General features: G+C 35.6%; 1 protein-coding gene and 1 long non-coding RNA gene across 4 annotated transcripts in view; one reads left to right on the forward strand and one right to left on the reverse strand.

Annotated features, from left to right (window-relative positions):
* LOC148948882 (uncharacterized) overlaps positions 1 to 24,521 on the reverse strand; it is a 325,997-nt gene extending 301,476 nt beyond the window's left edge. Inside the window, exon 1 of the long non-coding RNA XR_016142239.1 lies at positions 24,378 to 24,521. This is a non-coding gene — a long non-coding RNA (uncharacterized LOC148948882). The remainder of the gene's footprint in view (positions 1 to 24,377) is intronic.
* Positions 1 to 25,672, forward strand: part of LOC148948884 (lachesin-like) — a 149,332-nt gene that overhangs the window by 60,386 nt on the left and 63,274 nt on the right. The gene's annotated exons all lie outside the window — the stretch shown is intronic.

Genomic DNA, 25,672 nt, shown 5'->3' on the forward strand with positions numbered 1-25,672 from the left:
TTTTTTCTCTTCTTTTTAAGACAAATTATGAAGAATTTGCTGCCCCTCCAGCTGAAAAGAGAGCTATGGCTACCGCAAAGTGAGAAAAATGTACCCCTCCTCCATCAAAGAAAGCGCGAGATGACGAGGCCGCCCGGTCAGTGTCAGTCCCAATGCAGTCCAGTCAAAAACCGAAAAGACAGTGGGCCACAAGGATGGAGAACTCCGCTATACAAGCTAGCAACATCGATACTGCATCAATGCAAGTTGCAAGGCCAACAGTACTCAGGTTTGCTAGTTCATCGGACCAGCCAGGACTCTCTATGCAACCTAGCAAGAAATTTGAGTCAGCCTCTCCGATCAAGATAGTAGGGACACTCCTCTTCACGCCGTGCCAGAGACTTCTGATGTAAAGACATAAATTTTATGTGTATATATTTTTTTTTCCTTTTTTTTCAAAAATTGGACAAAATTTTCTCAGGCGCACAGCTTACGTCTTGCCAAACTTAAAATGTTTTTATAAAATAATAATCCTCTTTCATTTTAATTAATTAAACAAATTATCGGTATATAAAGGAATGCTTATAACACTGAAATGGCTTATGATGCATTTCTATAAAAAAAACCTTACATTGTAACTTCTAACCAAGACGCATTCTAATGCAATAATTCCAATATTCCTTTTAAAAACAAAAACTAACTATTTGAAAAACGAACAATTCGCTATTTCACAGATCGTTCTATAAGAACTGTATATTTTGCACTAAGCCGTCGCGTATATCCAATGTTTATCAAATTATTCCCATCGTCACTTAATCCGCTTTAAATTTTAAGTAGGGTTCCATGTGACCGGATGTGTATTTGCGATAAGAAGGTCTTTTTTTAATAATCACTGATTATGTCTTTCACAGTGATATGAAGAAACATTATTTTAAGCACACTCAATTCAAGAAATTATTTTCATTGAAAAATGCATTCGAGAAAGAATTTGAGGCTGTTCTATTTGAACAGTGTTGTGAAGTCCTATATCTCAACTCTAAAGGGCATCGAACCTCCTACCTCGAAGGAAGCTTCGGGTTCCCAAGGGAGCCGCCCCAGAAGGGGTTGGGGGGGGGTAACTTTTTAGTTAAAAAAAAAATTGTTTGATAAAAAAGAAAAAAAGAAAAGTGTGTTATAATTGTGATAAAACTTTCGTCAAAAAAAAAACTTAATCCATTCATTTTCTAGTTTCAGGGGGAAGCTGTGGAAACTTCTGCCTTCCTTTGTCCAGGACTCCAAAGTATCATTGGTAATTGCCCCCTCTCACCGGATGATGTTAGTGATGGTAATTTATTTGATATTCTCCTGGCGTTTAAATTTACAGCTGAAGAAATGGACAGTCTTATGCAAATTTCTGGGGCTAATTCTTCCGGGGACATTTTTAACGGCAACTTTACTATTAGTGAATTGAGTCCTGAACAAACAGGGACAGGAGATGAAAATAGTGCTACTTCCACGGAATTGCGTGAATTTTATTTGTTAGAATCTGCTCTGAGCCATTTGCAATCATGCAGGATAGATTGTAGCCTTACCGAGGAAAACGCGAGCATTATTTTAAATGACCCTGTAAAAGTTCTCCATAGCTATTTCGACCGAATTTGAGCAAAAATTGAGATTCAGATTCAGAATTGAGGAAGTCGGGGGAGGCTTAAAGCGTCGATGAATCAAAAAGTCTATTAACTCCAAGGAACAGCTGTTGACATTTTTTATTTTTCTTTTTAGATCTTCCATCAAACTTTCTATCCAGGTCTAAATGATTGTGAATAAAACTTTTCCAAATTTTTGAATAGAATCCTATCAACGATTTAAAAATTCATCCAGATGGGAAGTGGTTACGACAGTTTATACATTTAAAGTATGGATCTAAATTTCAGTAGATTAAAAAAAAACTTTATTTTAAGGGGAGGGAGAGGTAAATGAATAAAATGCCACCCAGATTTGTCGGCTACGGGAGAAGTTCAAGGCTTCACTATTGAAACTGCACTGCAATGCTTTAAATATCCATTTTTAGCAGCGACTTAAAAAACATTAAAAAATGAGTCATCAATGAAAAATCTTGACAGACTTGCTCTCAAGAGTGGAAAAAATCTTCACAAATTAATGTTTTTCTGTTTTGATGGAATGCATCCGGTGTAATTTAAAGAAATAAGAATTTGTGAGAAAGGAATGTAATTTGTGAGGGGGGGGGGAGGTGTTCTTCAGGGAGACACTGAATTTGTAGATGGGGGAAAAAAACCGGCTAAAAAAGGGGTGTTGAACTGAGCGAGGACCCTGATAGTGGAAAATGATATAAATTTGATATGGGTTATTTACCAACATCCTAAAGATATAAATTCCTATAGTAATTTTTTCCCCGTTATGGCGATAAGTCGACTCTTATCTCAAGGCAAGACGAAAGGAGAACGTTTCTACTGTCCTAGGGGCCTTTCCTCATTTAGATCTGAGTAAACATTCTCAGATCAAATGAGGCCATGCAAACTTCATGGCAATCAAAGAATAGAAATGCCGGCATAAGATAAAGACACTTAACAATTTAAAAATTTCCAAAATTCTCTTCTGCAATCTGATAAAGTGTCTTTAGATTGTAAAACAAGACTGGTTGAGGTATCGAACCCATCAAAGCCAAATATAGTCAAGGAACACAAACTAGTTGCATGTTCCTACACACACGCCCGTCACAACTGCAAAAGTAAAATACCATTTGAAGTTTTTTTTGACTATGGACAAGGAGGGCAGTATGGAAAAGCTATTGGTTTCTTTAATAGAATCGGCAAACAAGGCAATTTCACAATTACGTCATACCAATTATCCAATGACATTGTCGGATAAAGAGCAACTGGGGCTGGAAGACGGGACTATTTTCCGTGTGTGTAGGGTGCCCCTTGTCCCAAAAAATGTGGTGCAGGCACATAATCAACTTTTTGACCATAATTCAATGGGGCAAATTGACTTTCGAGGGTGGGGTCCCAATTTGTGTAATTTAAAAATTAAACAACAACTTTTTATTCCGGTTTTTATACATAACTCTAACTATGATCTAAAGTATGTGCTACCAGCATTGGCACGTCTTCAAAGAAATTGAACAATAGATGATGCATGGGTGATAGACAGCTTTACGTTCAAAATCATACCTAAATCGTCGTAAAAGTTGCCTTCTTTGGAATTTATGTATATATTTGCTGAAGCTGGCGTTGAGAACACAAAAAAAATTTGCTTTTTATATTCCTACAGTTTTTTCCCTAAATCATTGAGTGACTTAATTCAAGTGCAGAAAAACGATGACGGCAGCAATCCCCTTCTCAAGCAACAATTTCCAAATGATTTATATGATTTGTTAACGGTCAAGGGCATTTATCCTTATGACCATTATTGTTCCATGTCGAGATTCGCCGAGGAATCTATTCCTCCAATTGAATCATTTTACGACAGTCTTCACGATCGTAGTTGCACCCCCGAGGAATACAGTTTTGCTATAAACGTTTGGGCAGAGCGAGGATGTAAAAATGGGTTTGACTACTGCAAGGTGTATTTGAAAAGTGATATGTCAACTCTCTTAGAGATTATGTGTAAAATTTTAAAAAAAATCTATAAGGAATTTAATCTTAAGTTGGGTTACTACTTTTCTTCGCATCATCTAGTGATGGACCTTATCCCGAAAATTAGTGGGGGAAAAATTGGGCTAATCACTGACATTGATCAGCATCTGTTCATCGAGAGGTCAATGAGGGGGGGGTTTGTTTTTCACGGGGACCGTATCTTTGAAACTGATACAACAGGAGAGAAGACGGGGACAAAATCGGATGCAGTTTTCCTCGATATGAATTCTCTCTACCCCTCGGCCATGTCCCATTATGCACTACCTTGCGGTGACTATAGATGGCTCAATGACTCTCAAGCTCCCCATTTCCCCAACATTAACAGTGTTGAGGAGACCGGGCCGGTTGGATGGTTTTTCGAAATTGATAGAGAGATACCAGTCGAGATTCATGATTCAGTGAAGGATTTTGTTATCCCGTGTATCAATAGACCTGTGAATTAGTACTCTTTAAGTCTTTGCAATTGGCATTAAGTCATGGTGGGAAGATTACGTTTGGTATCTACAAAACCCAAACTGATTGATGACATTCGGCCGAAAAAAAACATAGTTGTAAATTATGTTGCTTTAACATTAGTGTGAAAAAATTGTTTAAATGTCACAAATGTTCACAAAGCACCTGATTTTAGTCAAAAACAATATCTAGAAACATTTGTTAACACTTTTGTCGGCTAACGTTCTGAAGCATAGACGAAGGCCGAAAAAGAAATTTATAAACTCATTTTGAATTCGGCTTTTGGCAAAATGTGTGAGAGTGTTCGCAATAGGAATCGTTGTGACGTTGTGACCGATACAGAACAATGTGCTCGAATTATTGCCGTTCCCAATTACACTTCCTTTACAATTATTGGCCCGGACATGGTACTTTTGAATAGGAACAAAAGACGCATTGTCTTGAATAAAAATATTGCTGCAGACAGTGCTATCTTGGAGATCTCAAAAAAGCTCATGTTGGAATTCTACTACAATGTGGCTAGGGTACAGTGGCCTGAAAAGGGGCAAGTAGAGGTCTGCTACGGTGACACGGATTCTCTACTGTTAAAAGTAAAAACATCAAATCCAATTGATGATTTTGCGCATGGTGAAATTATCAGTTCACGAATGGACTACACCCATTGGAGTGGTCTTTACCCTGAGCTAGTAAAACGTCGGGCGCCCAATCAGATTTTTTTTTTTTAATCTGAAACAACACGCGACTTGATTTCCCGTGTTATGTTTGTAGGTCCGAAGATGTACTTTATCTAGACACACGACGAGAAAATCAAGAAACTTTGCAAAGAAGTACCCATGTACTATCTGGACAAAAATTTCGACACGGACATTTATAGGAATTATATTGTTGAAAATAAAATTCCAAGAGCAAAATTGTTGGCAAATCATTCCCACAATTACAAGAACATTACTGTAAATGTAGAAAAAATAGCCGCCATTACCATTTCCGACAAGGTCTATGTTTGTCAAGATGGTGTGACCACCCTCCCCCTTGGACACTATTTAACTTCAGACCGGATCGAATGTATTGCCCATAGGGAAAGTCTCGGTTTAAATAAAGTCCTGCAAATTATTTCCTAAAAACCTTTGGGGGGGGGGGGGGGCGGCGGGGGGGGGGGGTGGGCCTCGCGGCCCGGGGGGGGGGGCGCCCCCAGCGTGGGGGGTGCACCGCCACAATATCAAAGTTATCTTTTTGACTTAGAGCAGATTTTTTGTAAATGTTTCATTTAAAAAAAAGTGATATTTTTTCAAGTGCTCTCTAATTTAATGTTGTATTTTTTTTCCTCTATAAATAAACAAAAAAAAAGTGTCTACCTATGTAAATGTTGTATTTTTTTATTATAAATAAATTTAAAAAAAATGTGTATTTTTTTCATGTTTAATGTGCTTTTTTTTTCAATGTATTGTTACTTTTTTTTATGTATATAATAAAAAAAAATATGATTCTTTATTAGTCTTATTATTCTTCTTGAAGAACAGAGTAGTAGTAGTAGTAGTAGTAGTAGTAGGGAAATTATTTAGTCATAAGACACTTAGAGTCTACGGGTATTTGTCCCGGTGAACTGTTGAAAGGACCATATATCAATTAAAAACACCGTTCAGATCGTTTCTGTGTGGGCCGTCAATGTCAGGCAAAACAACACTTTAACTAAAATAATTAAAAATTGCGATAAAATGTTTGTGGAAAAGCCGAAAAAAATCTACTATTGCTATAGTATTTGGCAGGAGTCATACGATAAAATAAAAGCAATTGCTGCCATGGGATTGGTGCAGATACAATTCATGCAGGGACTTGATGTTTTCAACATTATTGAACCAAACTTTTAGCTGATCATTGACGATCTGACTGAATCTATTGAACAATGGGCTCTGCAAATGCTATAATTGTTCACTGTTAAATCTCCTCATGAACAGATTTCTGTTCATCTGGTTCTACACAATTTCTTTCATCAGACCAAATGTATGCGAATACTTGCTTTGAATTGCACCTACTATATCATCTACAGAGTTGTTCGTGATTCAAGCTCGCTAATAACCCTCAATAAACAGATCTATCCAGGAGCGCCCAAATTTCTGCTCTCAGCATACAATTAGGCAACTAATAAACCCCACGGCTATATCCTATTGGATCTTAATCAAAATACATCCGAAGATCTGCGTGTAGTCACAGATTTTTTCAACAATGAAATTACAGTATATCTCCCTATGAATACTAAAACGACCTATTAGTCGCTATTATGACACTGAAGAAACTACATGAAAATAGACATTTGTTTTCAGTTCTAAGCACTTCAAAACCTCCGCTTAGGAAAGCAATACTCAAACACGGTATTGACAATGATTTCATTAATCTAATATCCGAACTTTGTTTAAATTTGACCGAGGGTAATTTTCAACTCCCAGAAGTAGTTAAGCAATAGGCAAAGCAACATCGTTCCATTGTACGTACATTGGCCTCTAAAACAAAAGGAAAGAATTTCAAAAAGAAAAAACTTCGGTGTATGGTTGGGAGCTTTTTCACACTTTTAATACCAATAATTGCAGAGATTTAAAACAGTTGCCTTAAGAAAGAGTATGTCAAAGCCCAATAAATTGGCGCCTAAAGAACGAATCCCATAGCACTACGTAAACTTTGCCAGCAAGATGAGCCCAGTCAATGGAAATAAGCACCCTTTGGGTGATAAAAAACAAATTTTTATTAGCGATACATGTTTTCAAGGTGACACACATAGACCCTATCTCTCAAAGCTCACTGCTGCTGCTGCTGCTGCTGCCCTCAAAAAAGAGTAATCTCCTCAAGAGTCTGCTTCTGGTGCTGGAAAACATTTAAAGATGGAGGATTTGTATTATTTTGTTTTTAATATTTGAATTTTTAGCCCCCACTCTTTTCGTTAACAATGAAAACGACTCCTAGTCTATCTCTTGGAAAGTGGTTATATTCAAGTTGAGAGCAATGGGGAATGGGTTATAATTCAAGGCAAGAGCTATAATTTACTTGATTTAAGCTATGATATGGTTACAAATCGTAAAGGATTATTATCATTTGACGCTCATCTATACAATTTTCTAAATACATTAAACTTCCCCAAAAATCTTATTGGCAATAGACAAATTCTAAAAAAATTAAATGAACATGCATGATCATCATCATCATCAACACCATTGACACCATTAATATATGAAGAAGAAGAAGATTTTAAATCAATTTTGGAAAATACTAGCACACCGCTGATAGCTAGACAAAAGCGAAGACGTATCAAGTCAACGTCACCATTACCACCACAACCACCAAGAGCCAGTATACAAAAGGGTAGCGGACGTTACACAACGTGTTTATGTTCAAAATGGTTGAAGTTCTGAAAGGTGTTTATGAAAATATTGGCGAAGCAGGGAGTTTAAGTTCCCCCATCACTCTTTCCAAAGTCACCGGTGTTCAAGCTAAAAGTGTACAAGACCATTTACAGAATGAATGGTGTTACACTCTGCATAGAAATCTGAGACTTTGTGCCAATCAATATTGAAACACAAAATCCTTTTTAATGTTGAAAACAATTCAAGCATATCTCCTGACTCTAGATGAATTTTAACGATGTCACAATACACCATACAAGTACATACTACTTGCAATGCGTGTTTAAATTCGCTATGCATATGCAATTCCATTGCGATCAAAGAGAGGTGTTGATGTTGCTCAGGCCATTGAAGGTATTCTCGAACAGGATTCGTATAAAAAAATTCAAACAGATCACGGTAGTGAATCTGTTAATCCTCCTGTTGTAAAAATACTAAAAAGATATAGTACACTGGTATATCATAGTTATACTCATATAAAGTCTGCATTGGCCGAACGATTGATAAGAACCAGTTTAATTTTAATTTTAAGATATTGTGCTTTGAAAAATTCACCGGCTTTTATTCAAGATCTTGATTAAGTCATTTTGATTTATAATCAAAAAACTCATCAATCAATGGTCAACTGTTTAACAGCGGAAGTTCATCAGTCAGATCATGATACAATTGACACATTTCTTATACAATATTCCAATGAATCAAATGTCAAGAAGACAAATAAATTCAATGTTGGTGATACTGTTCGAATTAATAGAACAACTAATGTTTTTGAAAAGGGGAATTACTTGTGGTCCACCGAACTTTTTGAAGTGGAAAAATCCTAGACACTAAACCCATAGCTTATCGCCTGCGCGATAACAAAGATGAAGAGATTCTCGGCGGCTTTTATGACTATTAACTTCAAAAAGTTAAAAATTCTATTGAAATCTATCAAATTGAAAAGATATTAAAGACACGTACTCACAGGGGTAAGAAACAGTTACTTGTACGGTGCCTAGGATAAAACTCTGATTTTGATTCTTGGATTGGTGTTGAAGATATTGACAATGCCCCATGATTTCTATGTAACATTCATCTCCAACGTTTCCGATCTTCTCTACAATGACTTGAATACGACAAGTGGTTTTTGGACAAAACTCTCCCCCGCCATCAAATTTGACGGTGCATATGAAGTGGCCCTTGTCGAATGTATCCTCAAAAATACCTATGACATTTTGAGAAAGAATCTCGAGTATGATCTAAATGATAAACCATTCTACTTGACAATGAATTGGTTGAGCTATGCTGACTGTGGGTGATCTGAAGCAATTAAACCTAGTGACTGTCCACATGCCAGATCGACATATACTGAATATGATAATACGGGGGATTTGTTTCGTAGAGTCAATAAAAAAAACTAATATTGCAGGAGTGGCACATTTCGTTTTAATTAGTCATTGGAATACGATAGAATTTACATTAACTCACCAGTTGACACTGAAACAATTATTGTCAATGATAATCTGAGACACATTCTTGGGTTTAAAAAGAAAATGATCCATGGGAAAAACGCTTGTTCCGTTTACGGGATGGATCAAGTTTTTTTTGCTGATTATCAACTTTGTTTCGCCTCGGACTCTTGTATATTTCTCCATGCTTTCTTTGTGGAAACATCGAGAGTCGGTAATTCAAATGTAACCCTCCTACGTGTTTTTGAACTAAAAAAAACTCATTAACTTTTTTATCAATATACTATAAATCATTGTCAGGATGTTCCTGTAAACACTTCGTATTTGAAACTGTCAGTTAAGACTAAGAAGTAAATTTGATGATCCTCTAGCAATAACAAAAGGTTTATCAGTGATTATATGTCATTTTCGACCCATTGTTAACGAGAGCACAATCACCTAAAAGGAAGAATAGAAGAATTTCATTTGCCATTCCCCATATTGACTGCTATTTTGATGCTTTGAGTCCACGTCAAATAGACAATGGATTGGACTACTACAAGGGTCGTACTACAATGTCTGGTTATGGTCTTGGTAGCTGGTTTGCTAGGCTATTTCGTTCTGCACTACCCCTTGCCAGAAAATATCTTGTACCTGCTGCATCAAATTTTGCTGCCTCCACACTACAGGACTGGGGGTCGGGCAAGAATTTCAAGGAGAGTGTTAAGGAAAATATTAGATCTTCAGCAAGAGCCGTTGGTGAGAAACTAAAATCTCGACAAAATGGGGAGGGATCGAAAAGGATGCGTGCGCGTCATTCACTCATCAGTCTCCACCCAGGCAGGAAGCAAAGGACATCAACAAGGACTTTGAGGAATAAAACAACGAAGTCCAATAAGCAACAGAAGAAGAAGAAAAAGAAAAAGATTGTTAGATCAAAGAAGGATTTCTTCTCTTAAGATGACTTATCTCCCCCACAAGGAATCATATCCATCAATTAGTTCCTCATTGAATCTATTCAATGCTGAAAATATTGATGTAAGTATCAAATATAGCTACTATGATCAGTTTTACCCCCATCAACCCCATTTAGAAAATCCAAACTATCAAATATTTTTCAATGAAAACTATTACATTGATTTGTTGTCAACATTTATTGATTTAAAAGTTTTAGTGAAGAAAAAGACAGATAATACAACTCCAAATGCCGGCGATGGTCTCTCCTATGAAAACTGTAATCTACACAACCTAATGAAACAAATTACTGTATTTATTAATGGAATATTGGCCAGCATTAGCAATAATTTATCAAACTATACAAGCCAAATACAATTTGAGATGATGTCATGAAAGGCGTACAAGGAAATGAGAAGGCAATCATTGGGCTATGAATATCGGTCAGGTGTTGATACTGACGGTGAGTTTACTACTGCAGTGACCCAGGAGTATCATCTAGTTGGAAAATTAAATCCTGAGATATTCAATATATCCCAATGGCTACCCCCCAATGTCAAGATTGACATAAAGCTACAGATGGCCCCATCAAATTTCATTTTGAGAAAAACACTTCCTGCAGCACCCGATGCAAATGTCATTATCAGATCGGCAATTCTCCACGTCTGAAAACAACAAGTTATGAGCTCTGTTGCATTGGCAGTGGAAAAGCTAAGAGCCAATGGCACCAATAATAAACTTCTTGTCCCCAAAACGATCACAAATCAACGGCACAGTGCCACAGGCTCTCGTAGCTATAGCGATTCATAATTCATCAATCGACAAATCGCAACAAAGTTGGCTTTGATCTCTTTGAAAAGTGGCAGTTTCGTTGGATCCTGGACTGAATAACCCCGCGGTTTTAAGTTTTTCGGTCTATCTAGCCTTTTTTTCAAAGCATCTGGTCGTCCACTCTACACTCTTTCATTTTACAAAAAATACCATATAACTCTCTAAGATTTGACTATCCAGGCCCTAGTTTATGACTCTCAGCTATTTGAAAATTGATTAACCGAATCAATGTTTTCAAAAAATCATGGGGTTATTGTTTTGGATTTGTCTGGCACACAGGATATGACCATAGTACGAAGAGGAAATGTACGTTTAGAGTGTACATTTGCCAATGCTCTGACTGAGAGTATCACGCTAATATCACTGAGTCAATTTGAAACCTATTGGGAAATCACGCCCGACGGCAGTGTTCTACTAGACCTAACACCATGAACACAAACCAAATAATCAACATATTTAGTATGGATCCATACATGTCCCAGTACAAGTCCTATTGCATACCTTCGGACTTCATTGAAAAAATTCCTAGTGTTAACAACACCCTAATCATTGTTAATAGCAGTCCATCGACTTTGACAACAGGTTCTTGGCTATGCATCTTTCAAACAGCGAAAAATATTGAATTTTTTGACCCTCTTGGTCTATCGTATAAATTCTACGCACCATACATCAGCAACTTTATCGAAAGCAGGGGGAAGACCATAATTCCAATTCGACGAAGAGTACATTATTTAACGACTAAGTCAGGTGGTTTTCATGCAGTAATCTTTTGCATGTTCAAATGTAGTGGATACAACTACAAACAACTTCTCGATATCTAAATTGACCTACCTCAATGCAATTACATTCTCGTGGAGAATATACTTACACCTGTATTCAAGTTTATTTAATATTGATTTTAGTGCCCTAAGAATAACACTTTCTAAAGATGCAGGTGAAATTGTTTATTAATAAAAAAAAAAATTATATAAACGATAAAACGAATTTTATACTCTTTTATATTTAATCCAATAATAGTTATGTTTCAACAAAGACTAGAGATGTTAGATTATTTGAATTCACAGTGTACTGATTCTGATGTACTGCAATGTCAGGGTCACATTATCTACAATAGAGTGTGACTTCACTCTTGTCATATCTCTTTGTATAGGCAATGATACTAATCTCAGTCATTCTATAGAACTAAACGTTTCAATTTGCCCATCTAAAGTAATTTTACAAACAATGTCCTCAAGTGTTACATCACATTCTCTCAATGTCAAATAAAAATAAGTGACTTGATAATCAAAGGACCCGTTGTCGTCACAACGATGTAGTAGAAACCATTTGCTTTTGCTGTCCCAGGAGTTGAATCGTTGACCCGGGTCCTCCTCCCAGAAAAATCTAAACCACAACGATACCAATCTCGTAGCAATAAAACAAAATCGCAGTTAGGATTCTTTCCAATCATACCGGGATTTGTACACTCCCACTGATTACATTTATAATAATGACAATTGGAGCTTAGGTGACCTCTAGGATGAGAGTCATACACCTCCTCAAGACAGGAATTACAACCTTTAATTTGTACAGCATATCCTATATCCAATTTACACGGGTTGCATAATCTACACTTTTCATCATATTCATCAATCATTGTGCAATTCTCACATGATGATGACCAGCTGCACAGTGAGTACTTACATAACGAACATGTATGGAAAATTTTGTTATGTTTTGACACTCTCACTGCCATAATGAAACTGACCTAGCAACAACAAAAATTGTCTGAGATAGAGAGAGAGAGGAGTAACTCATCCTTGAGCACCATCTTTCTTATGAAAAAAAGTCCTAAATTTCTAAACTAATGTTTAAAAGCATATCCACAATATCATTTTGTCGTGTCGTGATCAGTATATCAATAAATTGTGTAAATGCATTTGGACCACAATGTAGAAGCTTCATACAATAGTCTAATGATGGAGAATCAGTTTTCATTATATCTACCAGCATTACTCGAGAAAATATCTTCCTTTGAATAGACAACTCTAGAAAATCATCGTCTAGAACTAAATGATTTTCCATAAGAACTAGATTCCTCATGATTCGATCTTTCTCGAAACTGTCCATTTTTTTTTAGTCCTAATTCTCTCACAACCAACTTCAGACTAACTAGAATCTCTTTTTTCTACTCTAGAAAATATACGCTAGTCTACTATAGAAAGAAAAAATACAATTGATTTAGAAACAGTTTTATTGATCATAATTACAATAATAATAATCACTTATGCATTTTGTTCTCATCAATATATTTCTATAGGACATCTAATGCTGATCGAAGTTTATTTATATGGAGAATATTCACTTTTCCAGCAAAACACAGCTGCTCCTCCTGCTTAAATTCGCTTAATGATATCACGTTTCGAGCATACATAGTGTCCCATTCAAGATATATTGTACAACCAGCATTTATTTGCACAGCCATATTAGGTACTCGTGCATCACTGCTGTCGGTTCCGTCATTAATCGCCAATAGTGTAAATGCACCACTCATTTTTTTCCTCTCCACTAATATCTTTGCAAATAAAAAATGTTCTTTCTGAATTCAATTCTCTTGATAATATCAATTGTAAAGAAAACTATTCCTTTTATTCAAATCCTAATTACCAATCAAGTTATAATCGTTCCTATTGGCAAAGGTGTAATGACCTGTAGAATATAATTACCAGAAAAACCTGTTTGGTACAGGGGCCCCAGCAAATTCAATAGATGGTTACTACTAATATCAAACATCAAATATAATAATGTCTCAATACCAAATTTAATTTAGTTAACTTTCAATTCCATTTTTCTCTTGACATATTTTCCAGCATGTATCCCTTATTTCTTATTGAAACCTACTGACGCCCCTTTTGGGCTTACTACAGCCAGCGCAATAGCGCTGCCTAACTTAAAAAAAGATGTGGTCAGAATACTAGTTGCCCATTGTTAACATATAAGGTTTTTATGGAAGGATTGGTCGTACAAACTTCGAAGGGGGCTTATTCGATTTGAAATTGGTGGCTCTAGAGTTCTTTTTAAGAATCGAGAGTGATTGGAGGGCAATTAGCTCCACCAACGCCTTCTTTTCCCCAAATGTATTTGATCAAAATTTTAGATAGCCGCTTTGTTCAAAAAAGTCCTAACATCATATAATAATGTATCCAGGGTTGACACAAACCCCCAAAGCCTATGGACAAGGATTGTAAGTTGTACCCCGGGGGTATATAAGGTTCGTATAAAAGGATGGTCACATAAACTTTGAAGGAAATTAAATTGATTAGAAATTGGAAGTTCTTGTTCTATTTTTAAGAGTCAAAAGTGATCGGAGGGCAATTAGCCTCCCCCCTCTCGCCCTCTTTTCCCCATGCCTTCTGAAGATTAGAACATAATTTGCCTTTTACTGGAAACGACATAGCCTACATTATAAATGTTTTTACTTTTTTAACTTTGACTGTTTAAAAATAATTAAAACTTTAAGTAAAACTAACACTTTTTTTTTATTAAAACCTTTAATTTCTTTTTTTTTTAGTAAAGTACAAATTATATTCAACCCTTTTCAAAATTTTTGCGGTACATCACAAATCACAACAGTAAATGGTTGAAAACATAAAAATGTTTATAATTTTTGTATGTTTATCATTTATTTAATGACAATTTAAATACACAAACTAAAATTATGAAACCAATTAATGACTTTTTTGGTGCTGAAGTTTGTCTACTAAATCTTCTGTTTCGAGTTTATGCTCGGTATATTTCAAGGACAACCACTTCCTTCATCTGTTAACGAATTGTCTTAATATTATTTAACGCTAAAAATGATGTATCACAAGAATAAGCGGATGAAAAATTGTTTGCAAAGCTAATGCAAAATTTTTCAAATTGGTATAAATGGTATGCCGCAAAACCTCAAAATTTCTTCTTTGTAGTTGTACTGCTTTTCATTCTTTAAACAATTTCGTTCCATATGTTCAACTACTGATCTTATCTAAACAAATCCTTGCGTTCAAACATTATTATGAAAATCAACCAATTGCATATTTAAATAATCAATTTGCAGCCATTGAAAATCCTTTAATTCTAAAACATTTTAATCAACTGCTTCAGGGTACTTAATTAATTTGAAAATCTGTTGTGGCTTCTAAACAGGCTGAATCTTTCACTGAACTGCTCAAATAGTGAGTTTGTTGTATTCTAAAAACAACAAAGAGAGATAAAACTCAATGAAAAGACAACAAATGAGACAACGGCCAGTAGAGTGAATATATTTGACTAAAACAGCGCGGATATTTCCCCTGTATGTAAGCTAGGCGTCTTCAGCACAAAAGAAAACAAAGATAAAAAACAAATAAAACCACCACCAATATTGATAAAATACAACTGTCGCAACTGTTCCACGTAGGGAACAGAAGCTATTAGAGTTATTTCGATGAGAACACCAAAGCAAATAAGTAAAAAAGTATAAAAATTGAAATGAAGTTAATTATTCTGTTGCGAAATATTCCTCTTGTTAGCTATTCTTGAAGCAATTCTTGTTGGTCTAGTAGGTGATCCACTAGCTTACCTACTAGATCAAACAGTTCGTGGTAACGAACTGTAAGTAAGGAGCGACCCGGCTCAATGGTAACCGAAACTCTAGAAAACGGGTTTTTGATACCAATAAATACATCAAAAGAATCAGATTTCAATGCTGATTTCAAATATATAACTTTCATCAAGTTTACTACTACTCATCAAAAGTTACGCGCCTAAGGAAATTTGACTGATTTTCAAAAATAGGAGAAAAGACCCCCTAAAAATTATAGAACCTTAATAAAAATTGCACCATCATATTCAGTGCATCAGTAAACCCTACTGTAGAGGTTTCAAGCTCCTATCTACAAAAATGTTGAATTTTGCATTTTTTGCCAGAAGAAATATCACGGATGCGTGTTTATTTGTTTTTTTGTTTTTTTTTCCCAGGGATGATCGTATCGATCCCAGTGGTCCTAGAATATCGTGGGAGGGCTCATTGGAACGCAAATTAAAAGTTCTAGTTCTCTTTTTAGGTGAACAAAAAAAAGGAGGGCATATAGGCCCCCTCCCACGCTCATTTTTTTCCCAAAGACATCCGATGAAAATTTTGAGATAGCCATATTGTTCAGCATGGTCTAAAATATGATAAATATGTCTTTTAGGATGACTTAATCCCCCGAAGTCCCCGGGGGGAGGGCTAAAAGTTATGAACTTTACCCATTGTTAACATATAGTATTGGTTATTGGGAAGTATACAGACGTTTTCAGGAGGTTTTTTTTCTGGTAGTGAGGGGGGGTGGGGGGGTCAGGGGTTATGTTGGAGGATCTGTCCATGAAGGAAGTTTTCATGGGGGAAGGGAAATTGCCATGAAGGGGGCGCCGGACTTACCAGCATTATTTATTGGTTATTGGGAAGTATACAGACATTTTCAGGAAGGATTTTTTTCCTGGAGGATGGGGCTGGAGGAGGGGATTACTCGGGAGAATCTTTCCGTGGAGGTAGTTTATTTGGTGTAGGGGACATTTCTATGAAGGGGGCGCCGGATTTCCAAGCATTATTTAAAAAACGATCAGAAATTGAATTAAAAAAAACAAGTTTTTTTCAACTGAAAATAAGAAGCAACATTAGAACTTAAAACAAACAGAAATTATAACGTATATGAGGGGGTTCTCCCCCAAGTCAATACCTCGCTCTTTACGCTACAGTTTTTTTTTAAGTGCTTTCAAAAGAGCTATCTATTCTAACTAAACGGCCTTTGTGATTCAGGGGTTTTTGAATTAAATTTGTTTTTAACTTTTAACGTAAAGAGCGAGGTATTGACTAAGGGGACAACCCCCTCATATACATAATAACATATACGTAATAACATATAAAAAAAACAATAAAAAAACAAGCGATACGGCTCAATAGTGATCGAAACTTTTAAAAACGGAATTTTGATGTAAAAAGATGTATCAAAAGAATGGGTTTATAGTGCTGATTATAAATACATAAATTTTATTTAGTTTAGTATTACTTATCAAAGGCTATGAACCTAAGAAAATTTACCAGATCTTTTAAAAAGGGGGGGAAAATCCCCCAGAAATGAATGAATTTTACTGAAAATAACACCGTCAGAATTCAGTATATCCAAAAACCCTATTACATAGGTTTCAAGCTCATATCTGCAAAAATCTGCAACTTTGTATTTTTTGCTAGAAGAAAAATATACGAATATAGAAGTTAATTACGTAAGTTAATGTGTAAATTACGTCATAACCAAATTTAGTGACATCCATTTAGCAAAAGAAAAGTAAAATTTTTATGCAAATCTTGTTTACTTATTCAATGACGGTGAGCCAAAATAAAAGTTGCATTAACTAAAAAACGATCAGAAATTAAATAAAAAAACAAGTTTTTTAAACTGAAAGTAAGGAGCAACATTAAAACTTAAACCGAACAGAAATTATTCCGTATATGAAAGGGGCTGTCCCCTCCTCAACCTCTCGCTCTTTACGCTAAAGTTTGACTTTGTCTCATAACTTTATTTTTTAAAACAATACAAAACTTTAGCGTAAAGAGCGAAGTGTTGAGGAGGGGGCAGCCCCTTTCATATACGGAATAATTATTCCGTATTGCTTAATAATTTATTTAAATAAAAAAAACAAGTTTTTTAAACTGAAAGTAAGGAGCGACATTAAAACTTAAAACGAACAGAAATTATTCCGTATATGAAAGGGGCTGTCCCCTCCTCAATGCCTCGCTCTTTACGCTAAAGTTTGACTTTGTCTCATAACCTTATTTTTTAAAACAATAAAAAACTTTAGCGTAAAGAGCGAAGCGTTGAGGAGGGGACAGCCCCTTTCATATACGGAATAATTATTCCGTATCGCTTAATAATTTATTTAAATAAAAAAAACAAGTTTTTTGAAACTTGTTGTTTTTTGAAAGATCGAAGCGTTGAGGAGGGGACAGCCCCTTTCATATACGGAATAATTTCTGTTCGTTTTAAGTTTTAATGTTGCTCCTTACTTTCAGTTTAAAAAACTTGTTTTTTTTTATTTAATTACCTACTAGACCAACAAGAATGGTGTAGCCTGTTTAATCATTGAAGATGCGTGTCACCAAAATGAGCTCATGTGTCAGCATTGACACGCGTGTCAAAGGTTTGTCATCAATGCTTTAGAGTATATTAGAAAGTCTACTGTTTTTTTGAATTGGCATTATGAGACAACTTTTGATCAGGTATAAGTACAAAAAATAATGCAAACCAACAAAATCAGCCATCTTTTGGACATAGCCTAGAGCTATTTCCGGATATTAGGGGAGGGCGGCTGGGAGGCAGTTAAGCTAAAAGTGACTAAAAAAATAGATTAAACAAAGTTTCTCTGATTAAGTAAGGATTTTGATGCTGTTCTAGATAATTAAGAAGTGAGATGATTGCGCAGGATAATCTTTGTTTCGTTCAAACAAAATTGCTCATCTGAGTCAGGGTCACAAGGATTGGCGCTTTGGGCGCTAATTCCCAGATGCGAGTTTCCTGCAAAATATTAAAATAATATAATTTGTAAACAGTAGCAATGGGTACCGCAAAACTGTCCATCAGAAGTGATGTTTTGTAGGTTGCTTGATGGCTCTCACTGGATACGTCTAAACCGACAGTTTCATGGCTTTTAACCTGATAAATGATCGTTTACGAGAATATTGGAACTTAAGCAGAGATTTTTCTTTGATGCTAGATAAAAATTTCGTTTACAATTTTCAACAGTCTATTCAAGACGACTTCTTCTACTGTATAAATTTGAAAATTGTTTCTTACATTTAATTGAGTTTGCAATCTGTTACTTATAACAAACTAGGTAGAAAAAAGGAAAAAAATGCGAAAAAAAACACACACAAAAAGTTCTAGCATTTGGTGGAAAGAATTGAGACGTTTAAGTCATATTACCTTAATATATTTCCATCAAACACTTTATAATGCATACACTTTTAGTACCTAATTGATTGATATAGGGGTCCTTGAAAGCCTGTATAACATACCCTCAAATTTGATTGTATGCTTCAAAGGGATTTTAATAAGACTCTTATGAGCTAAAGACTTTTAAAAGGTTCTCTGAATATATTTAACGTGAAACTGTCAGTTTTCTTTAGGCAATGAACGCTTTTCATTTGTCCTTAAAACTATGGTGCTGAGAAAGACCTCAATCATTGAATTTTTCCTTAATTTGCTTTCCGAGACTATTAGGTTAGGTAGTATCTCAGGGGACGATAAGCTTTCAAGTTTGGCAAAAATCTTGATTTTATCCTATCTGTGTAACGTTTTCTCTTTTAAGGACCGTCACTCCGGTTACATGGGAGGATCTTTCCATGGAAGAATTTTTCATGGGGGATGGGAATTTTCTATGAAGGGCACGCCGGATTCCCGGCATTATTTAAAAAAAGGATAAGAAAGTAAATAAAAACACGTTTTTTCAACTGAAAGTAAGGAGCAACATTAAAAATTTAAAAGAGCAAAAAATTATCGAGTATATGAGGGGGTTCGCGCCCTCGTCAATACCTCGCTCTTTACGCCAAAGTTTTTTAGTACTTTCGAAAGAACTATTTATTCTAATTAAACGGCCTTTGTGATTCAGGGGTCATTCTTAAAGAATTGGAACAAACTTGAACTTTACCTTATAGAGCGAGGCATTGACGAGAAGACGAACCTCCTCATATACCCGATAATTTCTGTTCGTCTTAAGTTTTAATGCTGCTCCTTACTTTCAGTTGAAAAAACACGTTTTTATTTTATTTAATTCAGAAACAGCTCGCAAAAACAGTGCATATACAAAAACAATGTAAAATATCGATTGGCTATATGTTAGATTAAATAAAAAAAAAAAAAAAGTTTTATCAACTTGTGGGCAATGGGCAGATTCAACAATGGGCAAATTTTATAATTTAAAGACCTTTCCCTAGGGCTGTGGGGGGCCATAATATGTCAAAAGGCATAGTTATTTGACCTTTAGAATTGCTGTACAAAACGGCTATCTCAAAATTTTGATCGGAGGATTTGAGAAAAAGGCGTTTGGAAGGGGGCCTAGTTGCCCTTTCATCTTTTTCGTCACTTAAAAAGGGCACTAGAACTTTTAAGTTTTGTTCAAATAAGCCTTCTCCTGATATTCTAGGACCACTGGGTCGATACGATCATCCCTGGATAAAAAACAAATAAACACACATCCGTAATCTTTCTTCTGGCAAATAATACAGAATCCCATGTTTTTTCAGACAAGAGCGAGAAATTTCTACAGTACAGTTCTCTGATACGCTAAATCTGATGGTGTAATTTTCATTAAGATTCTATTGCTTTTAGGAGGTGGGTCCCCCTTTTTTCAAAGATCAGGCGAATTTTCTCAGGGTCGTAGCCTTTGATGTGTACGACTAAACTTAATGAAACTTACATATTTGAAATCAACAACAGAAGCTGATTATTTTGATATATCTATTGGAATCGAAATTCTGTTTTTAGAGTTTCGTTACTATTGAGCCGGGTCACTCCTTACTTACAGTTTGTTAACACGATCTGTTTGATAGGCTATGAAGCAATAATTTTTGTTCGTTTTAATTATCAACTTCGCTCTTTACTTCACTCAGAAAAACTTCATTTAAAAAAAATTAATATCGAAGAGATATTATTTTCTGCTTGTGAAATGGATTAAATTAGATATCATAGGCAGCGCAATAGTGCTGCATAAGTAAAGAGCGATGTGGGCACAATATATTATTCATTTATTTTTTATTGTCTTTTTAGACCAGGGCACTTCTTATCGAAGGAGTTGTCGTAGAAACTTCGAAAATTGCTCTTTATTGGAAATTGAAAGGGCTAATGTCCTTTTGGATTGGAGAGCTGCCAACCACACCCCCCCCCCAAAAAAAAACACCATTTCCACAAACACATCCAATCAAAATTTTGAGATAGCCATTTTTTATTGGGGTGGTAAAAAGGTCCGGAAATTATTTCTCTGAGGATTGACATCCCCCCTCCCGCAGCCCTCAGGGCAAGGGCTGTAAGTTATGGTAGGGGTGCATATAAGGTTTTTTCTAGAAAGGGTGGTCGTATAAACTTTGGAGGGGATTCATTGGATTGGTAATAAGAAATTCTAGTGCCCTTTTAATATTGAAAGTTATCGGAGAGTGGATACCCCACCCTCAATACCTCGTATTTTCCCGAAACACATCTGATAAAAATTTTTGAGATGGCTAGTTGTTGTCAAAGAAACTTAAAAAAAGGCTCATGGAAAATTGAAAGGACTAGTGCCCTTTTTAATAGTCAAAATTGATTGGAGGGCAACAAGTCCCCCCCCCCCCCAGCCCATCAATTCCCAAAACATATCTAGATCCATTTTGTTCAGTGTAGTTGAAAGGTCTTGAAATTATGTCTTTGAGGATAACAACCCCCTCATAGCCATCAGCGCAAGGGTTATAAGTTATGCCCCGAGGGCATATAAAGTATTTATGGAAAGGGTGGTCGTATAAACTCCAGAAGGGGCTCGTTGGATCGGAAATCACATGTTCTAGTGTCCTTTTTAAAAGTCAAAGTGATCGGGGGCAGCCAGCCTCACGTCTAATTTTACCCAAATGCATCCGATAGAAAGTTTGAGAGATTTATTTGTTCACAAATAGTCCAAATCTCATATAACAAGGCCTTTGCGGCCAACAAAATTCCCCAGAGTCGGGGGGTATGGGTTATAAGTTATGCTCCAGGGGCATATAAGGTTTTTCCAGAAGGGGTGGTAGTGTGAACTTTAGAAGAGGCTCATTTGATTGTAAATGTTTAGTTTTAGGTCCCTTTTAAGAATCAAACATGACTGAGAGCAACTAACCCTCGCCTCTCCCTGACATTCTCTTTTCCCGAAACGCAGTCAATTGAAATTGTGAGATACCCATTTTGTTACTAATAGTCCAAAAATTATATAACAATGTCTTTAGGGTGGATACAATTCCCCAGAGCCTATGGGAAAGGGTTGTTTTATGTCTCGGGCCGTATAAGGTCTTATGGAACGGGTGGTCGTATAAACTTTGGATCGGATGAAGCTCATTTGATTGGAAGTCGGAACTTTAGTGCCTTTTTTAAGAGTCAAAACTGAATGGATGCCCCCACCCCTCCAAGCCTATCATCCCCAAAACTCATCTGATCAAAATTTTAAGAGATCTATTTTGTTCAGCATTGTTGAAAGGTTCAGTAATTGTGTCTTTGAGGATGTCAACCTCCCCACAGTCCTTAGGACAAGGGCTGTAAGTTAGGCAATTCGTTCCATGTTTACACATAGTATATATTATTGAAAAAGGTATTTATGTTTGAAATTTACTTTCCAAGAGGACGAAGGGCATTCATGTGAGCCTTTCAAAGAATGTTAAGGGAAGTCTTGAATTGAATAAAAACCCGTTATGTGCATACAGATTGTCAAAAGGGTGTAACACAGGAATAACTAAGTATATTGATTTGGAAAATTCAGGAAATGATAAGGAAGATGATCAAAAATACAATATTTGCATGCGACCAATACTACTACAACTGCCACACTACTCTATTTAGAGTATTGAGAGGGAATTTGAACCAAATCATTAGACGCTATGTGCATGCACATTGTCAAAAGAGGGTATCTCAAGGATTGATTTGGGTATTAAGTTAGGACTTAAAGAGAATGCTAGAAGGGGAAGATCATCTCGTCGAAAAGCTATATGTACAGACTATTGCTAATACTACTGGTACTACTACTACTACTACTACTACTACTACTACTACTACCACAACTACTTTTGAGACTAAGCGCATTGAGATGGAAATTTCAAGTAGTATATGAACATACAAGTTATCAAAATGACATTTCAGCAATGTCATAGCAACGGCTGAGGAAATGCATAAAATATACATTTTATGGGAAGGGGCGTGGAGATACTAACTTTATGCCGGAATGACCTCTGGTCCGTTGATTTAGAAATACCTTGGAATATTATCAGATTATTTTAAGTGTCTAAGTATTTTATTGTATTATATATTATTGTGGATTTCTGATACTTGTTGTCTCCCTGGGACAACCAGTCCCAGCGAAATATACATTATCAAACTCTGTACTAGTGTATGTTAACTGAATAAAAGTATTGTATTATAGCCAACCTCTCTACAATCTGCATTTAGTCCCTCGAATATACCCAGCTGGTACGCCTCATTCGTCAGGTCATAGCCTAAGGCACGCTACCAAAGTTTAACTACATTAGGTTCATAGTTTATCTCCCCTATAAAGGGAGAAATAAAGGTATCTACAACAGGCTCACCTTAATACCATAAAACAACTTTACCACAGCTGGTGGCATTGCGGAAACGCTGGGTCGAGGAGACTAAATAAGGTTGCGAAATTAAAAAAATAATCGAAGTGACCGTATCAGAAGGGGAAAGCAAATGGACTACGCTTTTAGTGGCACTCGAATTAGCAAAATTTCGAGCAGCTTTGCTCGAACTTTGGCTATTACAAATAGATTTGTGTCCCCCCCAAAGATTTGGGTACAATAGAAATTGGAAAAAAGGCTCAATCTAGAATTGTAAAATGGAAAAAAAAATACAATATCTAGTTTTAGCAAGTAGAAGTAAGTGTATAATTAGTAGTTTTCTTGGTTTTAGTAATAACTGTAATGTAGTAGTGCCGTATATCACTAAATAATAAAGTATTTGTACCAAGAATAAAAAGAATAAAATAAAAGATAATGCTTAAAGAAAAAAATCTAGCTGGACCGATGAAACGTTGGTAGAAACAGAAGAATTTTAGGCATAATAGTAACAAATTGGGTCCTGATTCAGAAGTACTACAATTACAGACTACAGACTTACTGTTCTAGGATAACACTGCTAAAACTTAGCAAAGGAAACACATAAATTGTGGTCCGAATAATTATAGGTTAGAAGCTGCCATTTCCGAGCGTATTAGGAGTAGAGATGCTTTGAAAATATGGCATTTTACGAAGTAATAATCAATAGAATTACCTGTGTTAAAGCTACCCCGAGTACTAGGTTAGTTTGGTAGTTTCACAAACAAAGGCAAAGAAAAGATACATATATATTTGTAATTAAAACACTTGAGGAAAGGGATGAAAAAAAAGAAAAATAACTTTATAAGTAAGAAAACAAATGTGGAAGCTTAGTAGAAGTCACTGAAAGAAGCGAAAAAAAAAAAAAAAAGAATTGTTACCCAGCTGTGATGGGAAGTCTGCATAAGGCAGGAAATTCGGTGAGACAAACCGATAATCACAGAAAATGGAGACACGGTAGGTCTTAAAAGGGCCTCCTTTCCCTACACAGAGGACCTTCATTTGAATAATGACTTTAGAAAAAGTTCAAATTCTGAAATAGCTAGGCGAAATGAGTCAGTAGAAAGTTCAAATTTGAATTTTAAACCATGGGTGCTTTTGAGCCATGCAGATGTAAAGCTACCAGTGTATGAAAACTGTTATGCTTTTTTACATGGAATATAAGCCCACAGTAGGACAAACAGAGAATGCAATGCATCCTTTTGGGATAGCTAATATTGATAATTCTGGTCCGCTCTTACGGTTACTCAATGACGAACCATCCTCTAGTCTAGTATAATTATAAATCAGTACAGTTTAGTCGAACAGACAAAATAGGAAAAATAAGAGAAAAAAAAGCTATGATAAAACTTACGAAAAAGGATGAAAAGTCATTATATCCTTAAAGAAATAAAATATCCATAAATAACTTAATTAATCCACAGACAGAAGTTAACACAAAACGGAGAATTTCACCAACAGATCAAGACAGCTGCGAACAGGGTAGAGATTGTATTATGCTCTACCCCAAATTCCCGCAGCTATCCTCACAAGTCGGGAACTTAGTGTGAAAAAAATTCACTTGTTTAAGCACAAAATTATAAACTATCACATTGCCACGGAAACAAATAATTCATAATGAACAGAAGGCTTCTTATTTTGTACCAATTATTCGGTATCAAAAGAGAATTTCCGCTTTAAAAAGAATGGTTCCTTCTTGAAATCTGCCAAATATATTAGAATTTTATAGACGTAATAATTAAGATCGAAATTATAGTTATAAATATCATAGCTTGAAAAAAAAATACAAAAAGATCATCGCCAGAATTGCATTTAAATAGGACAAATTATTGTTTCAAATAAAAATTTTTAGACTGGAAAGACCTTAAATAAGAAAACAAGCTGCTAATTTAATACATTATTTTACGATAAGGGTGCACATTAATGGCTCTATGTGTGCAAACTGTTCGCGACATGTATTGTTTTACATGTGTTTATAAGAAAAATGAAGCTTTCATTTGACTATCCCTAATGCTGATGAATTGAGTAACTCCGGTCACGATTAAGGCAATTATGTTGTACAAAAACCTAATCGAAAGTGCTCTAAAAATCAACTGGAAAATACAGTGCTTTTCGAACACTAAATCAACACTTTTGGACGGAGAAACTTGAATAATTTCAAAAAAATACAGGTTGCGACAATAGACAACTCCCCACCCCTTAAAACATGGAGGGACGTTGGGAACATAAAGGAAACATAAGGAACATTTTTGATTGAAAAATCTAATGAATAAAACAGGGAAAATATAAATATAGGCTTAGAAGCAACCTATTGTACTGAAAAGGCTGACAAAGACTTGAAAAAAACCCATAGGCATCTTTGAAGTAAATAATCAAAAAAAAAAGAAAAAAAAGGGTTCAAGTTGAAAATATAGCCAGACGGAAGTGAAGTAAAAGAAATTGGGTGACAACAGAACACAAGTTGAAGTTAAAATTTAAGGCATGCCCACTTAAAGTTGGAAAGTTAAAGCGAAAACAGTTATGTTCGCTTATATGTCTTAAAAAAAACTACCGTACGTAACAAAAAAGAAATATGGAGATAAGGATATATTGCTTGGAAAAGAACCGCCTTTTTACTAAAGGGAAGAGTTTACGAGAAGATTGTAACTA

Source organism: Artemia sp. Qi Xiang Cuo, chromosome 9 (assembly GCF_049724085.1).
Source record: "Artemia sp. Qi Xiang Cuo chromosome 9, ASM4972408v1, whole genome shotgun sequence".
Lineage (NCBI taxonomy): Eukaryota > Metazoa > Arthropoda > Branchiopoda > Anostraca > Artemiidae > Artemia > Artemia sp. Qi Xiang Cuo.